Here is a 19,264-nt window from a genome sequence, read left to right on the forward strand (position 1 = left end):
ATCCATTAATAACATAGCATTCGACTCAATACTGGCTACATCATTACCATAATAAACAGATGCATTTAGTGACATCATTGGAACAACAAACATGTGAACAGCCAGTATTTTTTTTTTTAGGGCAGCGATCCGCCTGCACACTTTACAATATTACAGGTCCAGGACCTGTCTTGGTTTAGTAACACGCCCATATCGAGTCGTGTATCCGGGTGTTGTAATGTCTTTATCAGGGGGCTCCACAGGTGGGGGCTGAGAAACCACAGGGCTGTCATCGCTGTTGACTGTTGGTTGAATGAACTCCTCACCTCCTACGCTGTTTCTGCCTTCGCGGAGGTGTCGGCGGTTACGGCGATAAACTTGTCCTGTATCTGTGGTTACATTGTAGCTTCGGGGCGTGTCGGCACAACTTGTGACCACAGCTGGTTTCCAGGAACCATCTTGTTGCCGGAACCGGACCGGTGTGCCAGGATATAGTTGAGGCAGAGGTCGGGCTGCTCTGTTGAAATAAGTCTGCTGGCGCTGCTGGCAGACTTCTCTCCTCTCACGCACTGTTTGCTGGCAAACTACTTGTGGTTCCAGCTGTTTTGGTGTTGCAGGGAGGATGGAGCGGAGTCTCCGGCCCATGAGTAGTTGTGCAGGTGACTTTAAGTTGTCCACAGGGGTGTTCTGGTATTCTAATAGGCTCAAGTAGGGATCCTTATGTTCAGCTTTGGCCTTGTCCAGTAGTTTTTTTGCTGTCTGGACCGTTTTTTCGGCTAGGCCGTTGCTCTGTGGGTAATGGGGGCTAGTAGTGGTGTGGGTGAAACTCCATGACTTTGCGAACTGTTGGAACTTACACGAAGCATAGCACGGGCCGTTATCACTAATCACCGACTCTGGAATACCATGCCTGGCCATGGCTGACTTTAGTTTGTGGATCACTGCTTCTGCAGTGCAGCTGTGCAGTCTTTCCAACTCGAAGAATCTACTGTAGTAATCTATGATGATGATGTAGTCTTCCGAGTTCCAAGTGAACAGATCGGTGGCTATGACCTGCCACGGTCGTTCTGGTATTGCATGTGACAACAGGGGTTCCTTGGGGTTAGCAGCTTGTCTCTCCTGGCATGTGCTGCAGGCTCCGACTGCTTCCTCAATCTGCTTTCCCATGCCTGGCCAAAACAGAAGGTCTCTGGCTCTGTTTTTACGCTTTTCAATGCCCATATGGCTGGAATGAATCCGATCTATCATGTCCTTTCTGAGCCTTTGTGGGATGATCATTTTCTCTCCTTTAAACATGATCCCGTCTATCAGTGAGATCTCATCCCTGTGGTTCCAAAACTCCTGGATGTCAGGCGGACATTGAGACCTTTTATCCGGCCATCCACTCAATGTGGTCCTTCTCAGAGTGTTGAGCTGAGGGTCCTGGGCTGTTTCGTTTCTTATCTCTGAGAGTCTCTGATCACTGACAGGCATGTTGCTGAGGACTGAGTGGATCTGCGCATCCATCCCGTCACATAGTGATTTATCGTGGAACTCTATGGATTTCCGGGAGAGTGTGTCGGCTACCGGGATGTCTTTCCCTGGCTTGTGGATGATGCCGATGTTGTACTTTTGCAGCTGTAGTATCATCCTCTGTAGCCGTGGTGGTGCTGATGCTAGTGGTTTTTTGAGTATGGACTTGAGTGGATTGTGGTCCGATTCAATGGTCACATGTCGACCGTACAAGTACTCGTGGAACCGCTTGCAGCCAAAGAGAACAGCATATAGCTCTTTTTCTATTTGGGCATAGTTCTGCTCAGTGCTGTTAAGTGACTTGGATGCGTAGGCGACTGGCTTGCCGTCCTGCAGCATCACAGCACCGAGGCCACTTTTGGATGCGTCGACCTGGAGTCGTAGCGCTTTCTTGGGGTTGAAGAAGGAGAGAACTGGGCCTGGTTCTCTAGTGATCAGCTCCTTCATTTGTTGAAAGGATCTGTCATGGTTCTTGTCCCATACAAACTCACTGTCCTGCTTTAACAGCTGGCGGAGTGGTGCGTTTATCTCTGACAGGTGTGGGGCAAATCTTGCTAAATAATTAACCATCCCCAGCACTGTTTCCAGTTCTGCCCTGTTCTGTGGGGGCGCCATGTCTTGGACTGCTTTTACTTTTTGTGGATCTGGTTTCAGTCCTTGGTGTGACAATGTGTGACCGAAGTAACTGACCTCTTTGACGCAGATGGTGCACTTGTCAGCGTTCAGTTTTACACCTCTCTCCCTGCTGCGCTGCAGCATGGCCCTCAGGTTGTCGTCGTGCTCCTGTTTGGTTCCTCCGAAGACCAACACGTCGTCCACAATGGCTGCCACGCCCCTCAGGCCCTCATAGGTCTCATCCACGCGTTGCTGGAACTCATCTTGGGCTGAGATTATGCCGAATGGCAGCCTGAGGAAGCAGTACCTGCCAAACACAGTATTAAATGTGGTTAACAGAGATGATTCGTGGCTTAGCTTAATGGCCCAGTAGCCTGATCTGGCGTCCAAAACACTGAAATACTTGGCCCCAGCAAGTTTTGTGGTGACATCCTCCAAGGTGGGTAGAGGGTAATGGGGTCTTTGTATAGCCTTGTTGAGGGGTCTGGGGTCCAGACATACTCTGAGTCTGCCTGTCTTGGGTTTTCTATGGTGATGCTATCAATGTAGAAACAGTCTTGCTCCTCATCTGTGTCCTTAGTTGTCATTTCTATGTTCTCTCTCACAGTGTGTACTGATTTGAGGTGGGCTTTTGTCTGCGAAGGGAGTCTTGACCTGCATGCTCTTGCAAAATGGTTCATTTTCTTGCATTTTGCACATTGCTTCCCTTTTGCTGGGCAGGTGTCTTTATTACTGTGTTGTCCGGCACAATAGCTGCACGTTTTTAGTGTTACATTAGCGTGTTCTTTTGGTTTCACGCTTCTTGTTTGATTTTCTTGTCTGTGCGGTTTCCTGCCGATGGCGTGCACAGTTTCTTGGCCCCTGGAGTGACCCATAGATTTTAGCTGTTGCTTTGCTAGCTCGTGTGATCGTGCTATATCAATAGCTTTCTCTAGCGTGAGCTCTGCGCCTTGGCTGAGTAGCTTTTCTCGGACTTGTGGCGAGTTAGTGGCAAATACGATGCGACCATTTCATCTGTATTTGGGTACCCACAGTCTTTAGCAAGCAGTTTCAGTTCCGTAATAAACTGTTCAAACGCCTTATTTTCACCCTGCATCTTTTCATGGGACTTATATCTGGCGTAGATTGGGTTAGCTTTCGGTGTGATGTAATCAGTGTACTTCAGTGTTGCCAACTTAGCGACTTTGTCGCTATATTTAGCGAGTTTTCAGACCCCCTAGCGACTTTTTTTTCTGAAAAAAGTCGCTAAAAAAGACGTGAAAGCACATATCGCTTTTACTCTCAACAAGCAGCGGGTGCTGTAATGCAGTCAGTTCTTCTTTTACTCTTTTACTCTTATGCTGTTTTGTGGATCAGGTTTAAAACTACTTATAAACACACACAAAGTAACTCCACCAGAGCGCCTATTTCGGGTCACTTTTGCCGGTCCAAGCCCGGATTAAAGGAGCAGGGTTGGAATTGTGACATTAAAAAAACAATAATTGCTAAAATAAATTTAATTTGTAGTTCTAAATAAACTCTAAATGCATTTAGGACGTTTTTTACTCACTTTATGTCTCTTCCACGATGTTATTTCTCTCTCCAACAACATAGATTACAATTACATTAGCATGACCAATTATGCAAATTAGGTGATGACGTCATTTAGCGACTTCTAGCGACTTTTAGGACAGCCAATAGTGATTTTCCTTACTGAGGAGTTGGCAACACTGGTGTGCTTATCGTAGTACGTCTGAAGCGTTCGGGAGTCGTCTGCGGTGAGCGTCCACGTGTTGTAGACGCCCCGTCCTTTCTCACTGACCCATAGAAGAAGGTAGCTGCATTTGTCTGCCTCCTCCTTCCGCCGAAGAGGACCAGAGAACATTAGCTCAGTGTGCTGCTTGAAACGCCGCCATGCCTCGGGCAGGTTGCTACAGTCCCAATCCATGCGCGGTGTGGGAACGCCGTAAGCCTCCATGTCTGCGCTGTCCGACGGCGAGGGATTGCGTAGAAAACCGCTACTCTGACACCATGTATTATCTTTGTCTGTATACCGAGCTTCTTATTAAATGCATGCACACACCGATCTCTGCTCCGATTCCACTTTATTTCCTATTCTCCATTTTTTCTTTGGAGCTTCTTGCTCGCCAGTGAATTACACACATTGCAGCAACACAGTGCCATCTAGTGGCTGATACAAACATAGGTCAACATGTTACATCCACCAGATCTCAAAGTGTCTGAAAGTTTCTCACATTCTTATAGCTTATAGCCCTCCACACCAGGGCCGTGCAGAGAGGTTTAAAGGGGCGGGTGCTCAAAGTTAAAAAGGGGCACATTGAACCAGGCTGAATAACAACAACACACATTCATCAAGAATCTAATATGGGCAACAAGGCAAAGCAAACGTAGCCGATGTTTTACCTGATGGGTACAATGTTGCTGTTGAGGGGTTGCTGCTGATGGTGCTGGAGGGCAGGGCTGTGTTGATCTGAGACTGTAGACAGTAAAAAGTCCACAGGAGAGATGGTAGCTGATTAAACAAGTGTCATGAGATAATAACAAAATGCAGAGATTGGTGACAGCGCTTGGAACCATAAGCCAACAAAAAACTGTGAGAAATAAACTCGGCTCTGCCTGTGAATCACTCTTTGCTTCTCTTCTTCCTTCCATCCCATCATTTCATATATCACTCTCCACTTGCTGTCTATCTGAGAACAAGGCACAACTTGCTATTGCAATAAACTATAATCTAATTATCCACACCTAACAACTCTTGCACTTAATCTATAATTAAATGATGACAGAAAAATGTTATAGCCCTGCCTTTAGTAGCCTCACACAGCTCTACTGTTTCCTCCTCATGTCCTTACCAGCCATGTCTGGACAATGTTATATCATGAATAATTTTTTTTTTTTAAAAATCCATCTAAATAAAACAAACACATGCACGCACAGTGACATTTTAGACCTTCTTCAGAATACTGTATATACTATGGGCATCACAGTGCTGATCCAGAATCCTTACATTATTATTTATTACTAGAGCTACAATAATAAAGCAATGAGGAGGGGGAAGTAATAAATATGAAATAATGTATTTATGATGATTCCATTTGTTTCACTCTCCACTCTGTGCAGGGGCAAAGCTTATTACATTTTTAAACTGTAGAGATACAATCATTTTACTGCTGTAAAATCCAAATGTTGTCTTATTTAAAATATAAATCTAATATAATCTGCTTCTTAATGTATGTTCTTTAAAATACAGCGTGTGTTTTTTAATATATTATAATTATAATAATGCATAATTATGTGGACATGCATATTAGATCGTTTTTAGTGAAATATAATCCCTCCAGAAAGGCAGGAAAAGCCCTCAAACTTACTTTAAAACTAAATATGTTCACTAAAACGGTGACAGAGCTGCAGACCCATGACAGCCTTACACAGGTAGCCAGCAGCTATGACCAGCACTACCTGTGCAGTTAATAAAAGGACAGGTAATGTTTGTCACGCTGTTGCACACGCAGCACGCTCGTTTGTTTCAGTTCGTCAGTTGCAACAAGACAGCTGACCAACGTGTCCGTAATAAGCTAATACTGTGTGCTATACACTACAGTGTACGCTGTACACCTACTTACTGGTTTTGTCGCATCAGTCTGTGTCTCTGAGTTAACTTGTGTTTCTCAGCTCCGGACCGCAAAAAAATGCGCGTGCTCTTTGTGAGCTCGTAACCAGCGCGTTCTGCCGTCAAGGGCGATCATTGGTTAAATGTGATCATGTGACTGATGCAAGCCAGAGCCTTTTATTTAGCAAAACTGTGATTAATAGTTAAATATTATTGTTGAGGGGCACAGACAGGATTCCGCACGCACACAAACATTAAAAAAAATAATATATATTTTTTAAAAAGTTGCCTCAACAAAAGGGCACTTTGGGCACCCATCAGGAAAGGGGCGGGTGCTCAAGCCCCTCTAGCTCCCCCCTCTGCACATGCTTGCTCCACACTAATCATTCACATTCCTTCTCTCTTACGGCGCCTAAGTGACGGCCTTGGCTTCCTGTTTTATCTTCGCCTGATGAGATGGTGCAGAAAACCTCTACGGTATGTTCTGTTCTCTTTGTAATCCGAAAAGGAAGGTCACAGCATTTCTTATAACTCAGCAGTATAATGCATCATAAAACAGTGTAGTGATTTCACAATCTTTAATCTGAGGCATAATGTGGACTATAGCCGTATAATGATTCAACAGTTATTTGATTAGAAGTATAAGCAGGGCCGTGCAGAGAGGTTTAAAGGGGCGGGTGCTCAAAGTTAAAAAGGGGCACATTGAACCAGGCTGAATAACAACAACACACATTCATCAAGAATCTAATATGGGCAACAAGGCAAAGCAAACGTAGCCGATGTTTTACCTGATGGGTACAATGTTGCTGTTGAGGGGTTGCTGCTGATGGTGCTGGAGGGCAGGGCTGTGTTGATCTGAGACTGTAGACAGTAAAAAGTCCACAGGAGAGATGGTAGCTGATTAAACAAGTGTCATGAGATAATAACAAAATGCAGAGATTGGTGACAGCGCTTGGAACCATAAGGCAACAAAAAACTGTGAGAAATAATTTAGGCTCTGCCTGTGAATCACTCTTTGCTTCTCTTCTTCCTTCCATCCCATCATTTCATATATCACTCTCCACTTGCTGTCTATCTGAGAACAAGGCACAACTTGCTATTGCAATAAACTATAATCTAATTATCCACACCTAACAACTCTTGCACTTAATCTATAATTAAATGATGACAGAAAAATGTTATAGCACTGCCTTTAGTAGCCTCACACAGCTCCTACTGTTCCCTCCTCATGTCCTTACCAGCCATGTCTGGACAATGTTATATCATGAGTAATATTTTTTTTTTAAAAAAATACATCTAAATAAAACACGCACAGGGACATTTTAGACCTATTTCAGAATACTGTATATACTATGGGCATCACGGTGCTGATCCAGAATCCTTACATTATTATTTATTACTAGAGCTACAATAATAAAGCAATGAGGAGGGGGAAGTAATAAATATGAAATAATGTATTTATGATGATTCCATTTGTTTCACTCTCCACTCTGTGCAGGGGCAAAGCTTATTACATTTTTAAACTGTAGAGATACAATCATTTTACTGCTGTAAAATCCAAATGTTGTCTTATTTAAAATAGAAATCTAATATAATCTGCTTCTTAATGTATGTTCTTTAAAATACAGCGTGTGTTTTTTAATATATTATAATTATAATAATGCATAATTATGTGGACATGCATATTAGATCGTTTTTAGTGAAATATAATCCCTCCAGAAAGGCAGGAAAAGCCCGGAAACTTACTTTAAAACTAAATATGTTCACTAAAACGGTGACAGAGCTACAGACCCATGACAGCCTTACACAGGTAGCCAGCAGCTGTGACCAGCACTACCTGTGCAGTTAATAAAAGGACAGGTAATCAGTGTTGGGGAGTAACGGAATACATGTACCGCCGTTACGTATTTAAAATACAAAATATGAGTAACTGTATTCCGTTACAGTTACCGTTTAAAAAGGTGGTATTTAGAATACAGTTACTTTGTTTAAATAAATGGATTACATGGCGGTACTTTCCTGTTTCATATTGTGGCGGGTCAGGCCTGTTTGGGTTTTGTTTGACAGCTACGTTCTGTTGTTCCAGGCGGCAGCGTTACGGTTGCCATGGTTACAGGGTGACGGTCTCTCTCTGCGTGTTTCCTGGGTGAGAGAGCGCCTGTTGTTGTTGTGCTAAGCTAATAGGCAGAATGCTACAGGTATAGCTCTAAAGAATGTAGCGTCATAGGCAGTGTAGTCCGTGCTGCAGGGAGAATGGACTGCCATACCCGTTATGTGTCTGTGAGCGAGGGAGGGAGAAAAAGGAAAAGTACGAGCTGTCATCGAGCAAAAACGGGAGCTGGAAGCATGTAAATATAATAATAACCACTGCAGCCAAGAAGAGTGCCTGACGAGCCCAGTTGTAAGTAAGCTATTAAGACTCGACTGTACACCGTGTTCGTGTTTTCCTCCAAAAACAATAAGTTCCGTTGGAGCAGCCTTTCAATGCCTCTCTCTGTCTCTCGCTAGCAAAGTTGACCCAGACAACAAAGTAAAGCTAGTTTTCGGCTACGAGCCCGACACAGAACCCGCTGTATTAGCCAGAGGTCCATTACTACGGTTCGGAGCCGCGGACCTTCAGTAACAGTAATAATCACAGCAATAGTACATTCACGTAGTTGTAAACAGCATGATAATATATTAAGTAATCCAAAGTATTCAGAATACGTTACTCTCATTGAGTAACGTAACGGAATACGTTACAGAATACATTTTGGGGCATCTATTCTGTATTCTGTAATGGAATACATTTTAAAAGTAACCTTCCCAACACTGCAGGTAATGTTTGTCACGCTGTTGCACACGCAGCACGCTCGTTTGTTTCAGTTCGTCAGTTGCAACAAGACAGCTGACCAACGTGTCCGTAATAAGCTAATACTGTGTGCTATACACTACAGTGTACGCTGTACACCTACTTACTGGTTTTGTCGCATCAGTCTGTGTCTCTGAGTTAATTTGTGTTTCTCAGCTCCGGACCGCAAAAAAATGCGCGTGCTCTTTGTGAGCTCGTAACCAGCGCGTTCTGCCGTCAAGGGCGATCATTGGTTAAATGTGATCATGTGACTGATGCAAGCCAGATCCTTTTATTTAGCAAAACTGTGATTAATAGTTAAATATTATTGTTGAGGGGCACAGACAGGACTCCGCACGCACACACACATTAAAAAAAATAATATATATTTTTTAAAAAGTTGCCTCAACAAAAGGGCACTTTGGGCACCCATCAGGAAAGGGGCGGGTGCTCAAGCCCCTCTAGCTCCCCCCTCTGCACATGCTTGCTCCACACTAATCATTCACATTCCTTCTCTCTTACGGCGCCTAAGTGACGGCCTTGGCTTCCTGTTTTATCTTCGCCTGATGAGATGGTGCAGAAAACCTCTACGGTATGTTCTGTTCTCTTTGTAATCCGAAAAGGAAGGTCACAGCATTTCTTATAACTCAGCAGTATAATGCATCATAAAACAGTGTAGTGATTTCACAATCTTTAATCTGAGGCATAATGTGGACTATAGCCGTATAATGATTCAACAGTTATTTGATTAGAAGTATAAGCAGGGCCGTGCAGAGAGGTTTAAAGGGGCGGGTGCTCAAAGTTAAAAAGGGGCACATTGAACCAGGCTGAATAACAACAACACACATTCATCAAGAATCTAATATGGGCAACAAGGCAAAGCAAACGTAGCCGATGTTTTACCTGATGGGTACAATGTTGCTGTTGAGGGGTTGCTGCTGATGGTGCTGGAGGGCAGGGCTGTGTTGATCTGAGACTGTAGACAGTAAAAAGTCCACAGGAGAGATGGTAGCTGATTAAACAAGTGTCATGAGATAATAACAAAATGCAGAGATTGGTGACAGCGCTTGGAACCATAAGCCAACAAAAAACTGTGAGAAATAAACTCGGCTCTGCCTGTGAATCACTCTTTGCTTCTCTTCTTCCTTCCATCCCATCATTTCATATTTCACTCTCCACTTGCTGTCTATCTGAGAACAAGGCACAACTTGCTATTGCAATAAACTATAATCTAATTATCCACACCTAACAACTCTTGCACTTAATCTATAATTAAATGATGACAGAAAAATGTTATAGCCCTGCCTTTAGTAGCCTCACACAGCTCCTACTGTTCCCTCCTCATGTCCTTACCAGCCATGTCTGGACAATGTTATATCATGAGTAATATTTTTTTTTTAAAAATCCATCTAAATAAAACAAACACATGCACGCACACACAGTGACATTTTAGACCTTCTTCAGAATACTGTATATACTATGGCAGGGCTCGCAAAATCGCTAGCCCGACATCCCGGGGCTAGCGATTTTTCCAGTCGGGCTACCAAAATCTAACTCAGCCCTGCCCGTCGGGCTATCATAGGAAAATATATGTCAGTGCTTTTGCATTCTTTCGCCAATGTAGCTGAGTAATTATGTCATTGGCATCGATAAGCCACTGTCAATATGTGACATATTGAAATCGCGTTTGAATTTGCGCTTGCTTTTTGCTTTCATTTTCATTTTGCGATCGCGCGAACGGTGTATAGAGAGCGACAGCACTGATTGGTGAGTGACGATTAATTGCGCACCAATTCCTCTGACATCGTCTTATCACTCATTAGCTTACTATTCAAACCGACAAGTGAAATCTCTCGCAGTAAGCTTAAACATGTGAGAGGTTGAGTGCGCAAAGAATCGCTGATCATTATGTAAGTATGTGTGTAAAAGCAGCAGGATTTACGCTGGTATTTTAGTTCTGCAGAGCCAAATAAGACAGGTCAGGGTGAAGAAGAGGCAGCCAAAGAAAAGCCGATTACAAAACGGAAAAGATATGACAAATCGAGCCCGTTCTCACTCCCGAGGCGTAACATGGCAACGTTTTGTCACGTCCCGCGGCGTTCCTTAGGAACGCGAAAGGAGACTTTCGGCGTTCTTATGGTACGCGGCGGGTTATGGCTGAAATCCAGTGCAATGACGCTCCCGCGGTAATCAACGTTCCAGCCCTGTATTCCAGCCCTAAACCTAACCTTATCCCTAGCCCTAACCATAACCTTTTTCCTCACCTTAAACAGGACTTAAATGATGTTAAATAGCGTGTTTCTAAGCTATTTGAAGGAAAAGAGCGAACATGTGTAGATTGAGTCCATACGGTTCTCACATTTCCTCATTTTTCCGAGGTCGTCATTTAGGAATGTGGTGGGTAGCCGAAAACTTAATATGTTGACGATTTGTCACCTAGCCTAAAATGTTACGCTTTGGGAGTGAGAACGTGTTGGACAAATCAGACTATGAGGCAAAAAGAAAGCGCAGCTTTTTTGGTTTCATGGACAAAAGAATTTCTGTGGCTGGAATATGACGAGCTAAATAACATGATGTTCTGCCAGGTGTGTTGTGAGTTTCATTTGATTTCTGAGTCGACAAGCGCCTTTGTTACTGGGACCAGTCATTTTAAGAAAGACCCCATCAGAACCCATGAGAAATGCAAGAAATGCATTATTGCCCAGTCTGCAGTATGTTTCCCAGAACAAACACCAATTGCAAAAAAACATACTACAAATAAACCAAGCACAACAAGAACTCCTGAAAAAGCTGTTTAGAACAGCTGCTATATTGCAAAGAGTGAACTACCATTGGCAGAATTTAGCAGTCTTTGCAAACTTCAAAAAGCAAATGGCCTAGATCTTGGTTCCACTTACTTCTTACCCGTGACTTCAGTGAAAATTTCAGATTCAGGATCTGACACAGACTGATTCATGTTCTACACAGTTCTTACAAGTTCATAGAAATTTCTGTTCAATTAGAACCAAGTATTTGAGTTGATGGTTTTAATTTTTATACAGTTGTTGTGATTTGTATTTTAACAATTTTTTTGATTAATTTTTGTTTCCGTTACAATATTATACTTTAATGTATAATATTGTAAAGGAAACAAAACGTAAAAAAAAATTCTTTTTTTTATTCGGGCTACTTAAATTTATTTTGGGCTACCAAAAACTGAAGAATGCCTGCCCGAAGGGCTACCAGAGATTTTGAAATTTTGCGAGCCTTGCTATGGGCATCACGGTGCTGATCCAGAATCCTTACATTATTATTTATTACTAGAGCTACAATAATAAAGCAATGAGGAGGGGGAAGTAATAAATATGAAATAATGTATTTATGATGATTCCATTTGTTTCACTATCCACTCTGTGCAGGGGCAAAGCTTCCCAGATAGCAAGGAAACATTGAACAGATGTTGATTTTCCATCTGAACCATCAGAATCGTCAGGGTTGAAATGTCAACACAAAACCAATGTTGAAACAACATTGAAATACTGATGAAACCTGACACTGACATTGAAATAACATTGATTCACTGTTGTTCTGTCATCGTTGATTGTTGATCTATTTATAGTTGACAAGGTGACAACAATCACGTTGAAAAACCATTGATTTATGGTTGAGCAGGAAATTACAGCTGCTACCACTTGGACTATTCCATAGCCCCCCCTTTCACAGTGGTACATCCCTTCAGGTAACCATTGTCTTGTACAGTAGAGCGGGACATTAGATTTACTCTCAGCGGAATTGACCGGAGAAGGCATCAGTTCATGCACTGCACTGGCCTGCACCACGATTAATATAAGGTAAGAATGAATGACTTTTGTTCTATTCGTTATTTCCACGGTTGCATTTGAATAACAGTAAAAAACAAACAAACTTGTTAATGTAAAGTTTCGGACAAAATGTGGGAGCCCGAAATTGTGTCTACTTTCATCTTACAATCCGGCAACAAATAAATTGCACTGCGAACAAAGTCAACAAAGAAAACATTTTCGTTTCATACTTTTCCGTTATATTCCCTTACAAAGCTAGCTTTAACGCTTCGAGGGTTCCTTTGTTCTTGCCGTCGCCTCGGCGCTTGACCCAGACTTTCGCTCTGTAGTTGCTTTTTAGCATAGCACTACAAAAAATTGTAAATCTGTGATATATGATTGATAAACGTAAAGGTAACTGTATAAATGTGTTCAATGACTTTGTTACTTTTAATGATTGGAGAGCACCCGCTTCGATTCGCACTCAATTCAAACTTTACGTTGCACGCTCACCTAACTTTACGTTGCACGCTCACCTAACTTGCGTTTGCACCTTTTGTCCACACGTAAACTGCGTTTTATTATTTATTTATTAGTTTTTTGCCTCTCACTGCTTAAGCCATTAATCTTTCTGGAATTGTTTTTTTAAACAGATGCGACCTCACAAAAGATATTAGCTATGCTGTCAGACCTGACGACAGCTGTTAACGAACTCCGTGAGGAGGTCAGAGCCATCCGCCATCCCTGCTGCAATGAATCGGTAGATGCTGGGGTATTGCCTCTGGATTTGCCCTTGCACAACATTGAGGAGCTAAACAATGCAGAGGCAGCCTTTCAATCATAAGAGGCAAATAAGGCAATGGTAAGTATATAAAGGTTATGTACACTTTGTAACTATAAAGTGTAATAGCTGTCAGATGTGATTTAAATACATAACAACGGCCTGTTGATTAAACACACAAGCACTTGCATACACATTTAAGACATGAGACACGCTAATTCCATCTCTTAAAATGTGTCTATAGGTGAGACGCTTTGCCTTGATTGGAGGGACCACACTGGAGGTGCGAGTCCGCCAACGAGCTGGCCTCGGTACTCAACTGGGCAGGGAAAAAAACCAAGGACCAGACAAAGCAAAAAATGGCATTTAAAGATACAGCGCTCTGCAAATGCATATATGGTGGTAAGTTTTACAGTTTTTTTGCTATATTACTTTGTCTTTCTTAATAACAAGACTTTCATGTCCGGTTAATCTGGAGATGGAGTCTTTGGTCTTTGGCTTGTTTAGTCCTCGGGTTGTAGTTGTACAGCCCGAGGACCCCATGTTTATTTTGTTTTAAAGGATACACGGCACACCATGCTAAGACTTATCACTTATCACAGCTCATAGCTCTTTGGGAATCAAATGCGGCAGTTTGCAGATTTACGCCTGGTGACTTTCATGTTTATCAGCCTAGGAGTTTACATACTTTCTCCCCGCTGAAGACAGTTAACAAGAGCTTATTCATGTGCTCTAATTCACTTTTTTTGTTTGTTTGTGTGTGTGTGTATTTTTTTCCTAGATGGCCAGACGCAGCAGTTAGGGGCAAACTCTATGTCCGAGTTTGTCTTTGCACAAGCAGTGCAGAAATGGCTCCGATACGCCCCAGATCGTATGGGTATGGGTGGTGCAGGACGCACATCATGCATCCCCATCCCAGAGTAAAAAATTACAAACTTCTGTGAAACATATAAATGTAAATAGGAAACTGTCTTTTAATAAAGTATTTAGCAAATGAAACATGCCTATTGACCTTTTTTTGTTTATTTTTTTTCTCCGTTACATCACATGCAATGCTTTCTTATTTTAGGATATTAATATTGACATGATACATTGTGAGACATTTGTTGTTTTTTTATAAAGGGTGTCCAATTTGAGGAATAAGTACAATTATGTGTTTAGGTGGTTTAAGTATTGATGGAAACATGCAGTAGTTTAGTATTGGTTAAAATACCTATAAAGAAAGGTAGATTTCCAGTCATGATTTAACTGTTGTTTTAATAAAAAGCAACTGTGCGAAAGAGGTGGAAAATCAACACCATAGCTCAACAGTGTTTCAATATCAGAATCTGACATTGTTTCAATGTCAGATTCAATGTCAGCTTTCAACATTGATTCAACATCAAAACCTGACGTTGTTTCAACATTAAAAAAGGGTGCAAGAGTGACGTTAGGTCAACGTCACACTTCAACGTTGATTCAATGATGTCGCCTGATATTGACTCAACGTTGTTTCAATGTTTCCTTGCTATCTGGGTTATTACATTTTTAAACTGTAGAGATACAATCATTTTACTGCTGTAAAATCCAAATGTTGTCTTATTTAAAATAGAAATCTAATATAATCTGCTTCTTAATGTATGTTCTTTAAAATACAGCGTGTGTTTTTTAATATATTATATTTATAATAATGCATAATTATGTGGACATGCATATTAGATCGTTTTTAGTGAAATATAATCCCTCCAGAAAGGCAGGAAAAGCCCGGAAACTTACTTTAAAACTAAATATGTTCACTAAAACGGTGACAGAGCTACAGACCCATGACAGCCTTACACAGGTAGCCAGCAGCTATGACCAGCACTACTTGTGCAGTTAATAAAAGGACAGGTAATGTTTGTCACGCTGTTGCACACACAGCACGCTCGTTTGTTTCAGTTCGTCAGTTGCAACAAGACAGCTGACCAACGTGTCCGTAATAAGCTAATACTGTGTGCTATACACTACAGTGTACGCTGTACACCTACTTACTGGTTTTGTCGCATCAGTCTGTGTCTCTGAGTTAACTTGTGTTTCTCAGCTCCGGACCGCAAAAAAATGCGCGTGCTCTTTGTGAGCTCGTTCCCGGCTCGTAACCAGCGCGTTCTGCCGTCAAGGGCGATCATTGGTTAAATGTGATCATGTGACTGATGCAAGCCAGAGCCTTTTATTTAGCAAAACTGTGATTAATAGTTAAATATTATTGTTGAGGGGCACAGACAGGATTCCGCACGCACACACACATTAAAAAAAATAATATATATTTTTTAAAAAGTTGCCTCAACAAAAGGGCACTTTGGGCACCCATCAGGAAAGGGGCGGGTGCTCAAGCCCCTCTAGCTCCCCCCTCTGCACGTGCTTGAGTATAAGGATAGGATAGTATAATAATCTCACATGGGGAAGGAGCCTGAGCTTGTGCATGAGGTCGACAGGTATCAGCTGGGTATACTCGGGCTTGCCTCAACGCATGGCTTGGACTCTGGAACCAGTCTCCTGGAAAGGGGCTGGACTCTGTCTAAGTCTGGAGCTGCCCTTGGTAAGAGCAGTGTTGGGGAGTAACAGAATACATGTACCGACATCACATGTTTAAAATACAAAATATGGCTGCCTCTGCCTCAATTTTATCTCACAACTTAGACATTCACATTACTCACACTCTCATAACACATACATATAGGATCTTGGGGGTGGGCACGCTACACGGACTCCAAAAGACTATCAGGGTGTACACCTCACCCCTGGCGTTGTTGCCCACCTCTCAATTTTAAATACACGTAGACATTGAGGGCCATCAGGAGGGGCTATGCGCTTACCTGCTGCTCTCTGGCAGGTAGCTCCACGCCCTCCTGGGTTTTAAATGCACCTTAGAACACACATGCATCAACACTACATTAGCGGGCGGAGGGAGGTTTGGAGTCTTCTCACACCCCCGTTCTCTGCGACCTGCTGGAGGGGGGGGCAAGGAGGAGGAGTTGGCCGTCCGACTGGGGTCTGGGGTCTCAATAGAACCTCCCTCCTGAATATCACACAAGTCTCATCCACAACCTCGTTCCCTCCCCATGGAGCTGCAATCCACTGCTGTTGCTCAATGACAACTTCACCAAACTTGTATTTTCAAAATGCCTTTGTCTCATGAATCAAACAGAGAAACAGCCATTTTCATACTCCATGCTGGGAATGATTAAAGGCCCATCTCTGTGGGGTGATCATTTCCTTCTTTGCCCATCTGACTAAAAGCTTCATTTAAAAGAGTATTTACTCACATTGCCACATTAGATCAGCGGATTGTTAGCTGTCCTTCATCTAATTTACTCGACCAATGCACAACTCCCACATAGCAAGCAGGTCTTCTATACACATCCCCACTGGCCTGCATGTCTACAAACTACACACTAATCTTTTAAACTCCTGGGGCACTAAACAAGGTTATCCCCATTAGTTTTTGCTTTGCTGTGGTACCACTGGCAAAAATCCCTCTCTTTTGCTGGGATTTCCCTTCTGGCACCAAATTTAAATCTCTTTATGCAGATGATCTACTCCTATATGTCCCTGATCCAAACAACTAAACCCCAGCAATCCTATCAACTCTCCAAAAATTCAGTTAAAGGCCTTGAGGTTACAACAGTCAGATCTTAGGGCATTCGTTACCATGACGCTACCCTCACTTTTCTCCAAATTATTTGGCTGCTATTTCCAAAATGAAGCAGGACTTCCAAAGATGGGCAAGTCTCCCGCTCTCACTAATAAGCAGAATCAATGTTGTGAAGATGGGTGTAACCCAGTTCCTAAAATTATCTCAAACAAAAGAGAAGAAAAATTAAAACATTTAATGTTCATTGTTCTGTTCTTACTGTCCCTGTTAATGAAAGAGAAACAAGATCACAATATTTATTTAAACATAGAAAGGACGCAGATTATATATGATTTGCTCTGGTCAAACAAGGGTTAAGTTTTTTCAGAGGGTTGATGAGCTCTGATGAGAGCCTATTGTTTTACTCCACTCCTCGCATGTCAGCCAATCGGTGAAGCTCTGGGCAGCTCTTGTCCCTCCTTAGTACCAGCTCCCAAGTTTTCAGTCTCTTGCTTCTACAGCCAAACAGAGCAGACGAACTAAAACTTTGTTATCGGTAAGCTGGAGAAATTAACATCTAACGAGTTAAAAAAAATACCATCTTTTTACCATTTTTTCACAAATTATGGTTTTGCACTTGTTGTCGTCAAGGGCAGAGCGAAACCGGAAGGTTTACTGAGCTGTGGCTTCACGTAACGCTGAGCATCCACTCGACGGCGGTAAGCTAAATGTGGCTAATCAGATAATCAGACACGTGATGTGCGGAGTGTGGGTACAGTTGTTGGATGTCTCTGAAACGCACTGTTGTTATGCTAGTTAGTTAATAATCTAAGTTATTAACATGTGAAAAGCTGTAAATGGTTAAAGCAGCTAAAAATAACTTTATGAGAGATAATTGTAAGCAGACCTTATCCTGCTTCCTGTTTAATTTTTGATGTCAATCAGTTGTTTTACTATACTCAGTATTGAATACTTGGAGGTAATTTTTAGTGTATTTCCGCTTGTACTAGTAGGCCTATGGTACAAGTAGGATTAAGCACGTCTATTTAATACTCCTATTTGAGTCCTTGTGTTTACATGTTATTGAGATTGATTATTTGCACTTTGTTCAATTTCTGATAAGCATTTGCATATTATTCCATTTCTTAAAAGGGGTAATATACTTATTTATTTGTGATTTTATATATATGTACAGTGAGTATTTTGATGGATGTAATTAATGTTTACAATGAAAATGAATTATATGGTGACTATAATTCCTGAATGTTTAAAACCTTGTAGATAATCTTTAATGTTACTGCAGGTTACAAATAATTGAACCTTGATACTGTGAAATTTTGGATATTGATACTTTGAACTTTGAAACTTGATATTTTAATGTTGTACAACATGACTGAATTGAATTGATTGATGATTGAATTGATGATAGCTGATCTGAATAGTTGTTACTGCACTGTGACACTACTGTAGTTTAATTTGTGAGAGTTATCCTTAAAGGGGACGTGACATATATTTGGCCATTGTTTATAGGTCAGGTTTTTATATGGGACGAATCCAAAGACCAGGTCAGCGATTCCAGAACCCAGAGTGTTCCAGTGTTCATTGGATGGCGAGCCAACCCAAGATCCTAGGAGACGATATACATATACACGCACACTCACACGCACATGGACTACAATCCTCTACTGTACAAGTAGTACGGTAGGACAGACAATCACACACACTCCTTGTCGGACAAATTCTATTGCCATACACCCGTTTGTCATGGGCCCCACCGGTATCATTTGGACTTAAAAAAAAAAAAAAGACTAATTCTTTTATTTGTGCACAATTTTATTTTATTCTATTTTTTTGCTACTTTGGGGGAATTTTTTTTTATACTTGACATTCTGTTAAAACCTATTGAAATACTGTGTTGTTTACAAATTTATTTTACAAGGCTTAACGTCAGTAAAGTACTTTTAAAGCCACACAACTGTGTTTGTCTGGTTTCTCTGCCATTCGTGTACCAGAGCTCTAAGAGTCGTTCTCAGTCTTCTGATACTAGCCCAAATTACTTATCACCTTGGTAATTATCCATTGGTACTTTATATAACTCCACGTAAGTGCTACATGAACATTAGGAATTAGGCTCATCCTTTACTGTTTGGTGTGAAATCTTTTAAGGATCTTTATAAAGATGGTGTGTTTTGCAACTTCACTGTTTTATCCTTCAAGTTCTCCCCACTGCCCACCTACCTCTTTTGTTACTTTCAGATTACAGACTGTGCAAGATCCCTGTTTCACATGTTCCCTGCTATAGCCCCTAAGCAGATGTGGAGAAAACTCCTTTGCTCTGATGTGCATCAAAAGTCATCTGCTTCTAATGTGCACGGCAGACTCCTTCCTGTTATTTATTCCTCAACATCTAAGGTTAAATCTGCATGGGGGGCGCTAGACTCAGCCATGACTGGTACAAGGCAGCTCTTGTCTTTCAATGCCTTCATATGCACTCAGTTCACTCTTGCACAAGTCAAGGTTTTCAGTAGCATTCACCTATCAAAAAAAGTTTACCAGTGTCATTGACCAC

At 41.8% G+C, this 19,264-nt stretch overlaps 1 protein-coding gene and 1 long non-coding RNA gene across 2 annotated transcripts in view; both read left to right on the forward strand.

Annotated features, from left to right (window-relative positions):
* The first annotated feature begins 9,040 nt into the window (after positions 1-9,040).
* Positions 9,041-19,264, forward strand: part of LOC102794268 (alpha-(1,3)-fucosyltransferase 7) — a 17,720-nt gene continuing 7,496 nt past the window's right edge. Inside the window, exon 1 of the mRNA XM_087848856.1 lies at positions 9,041-9,138. The gene's annotated coding sequence lies outside the window, so the exon portion shown is untranslated. The remainder of the gene's footprint in view (positions 9,139-19,264) is intronic.
* Positions 12,150-14,093, forward strand: LOC148100118 (uncharacterized). The gene is made up of 4 exons (XR_015719799.1): positions 12,150-12,376; positions 12,979-13,187; positions 13,351-13,508; positions 13,888-14,093. It is a non-coding gene; the product is annotated as an uncharacterized LOC148100118 (long non-coding RNA).

This window comes from Neolamprologus brichardi, chromosome 12 (genome assembly GCF_056152115.1).
Source record: "Neolamprologus brichardi isolate AB-2024 chromosome 12, ASM5615211v1, whole genome shotgun sequence".
NCBI lineage: Eukaryota > Metazoa > Chordata > Actinopteri > Cichliformes > Cichlidae > Neolamprologus > Neolamprologus brichardi.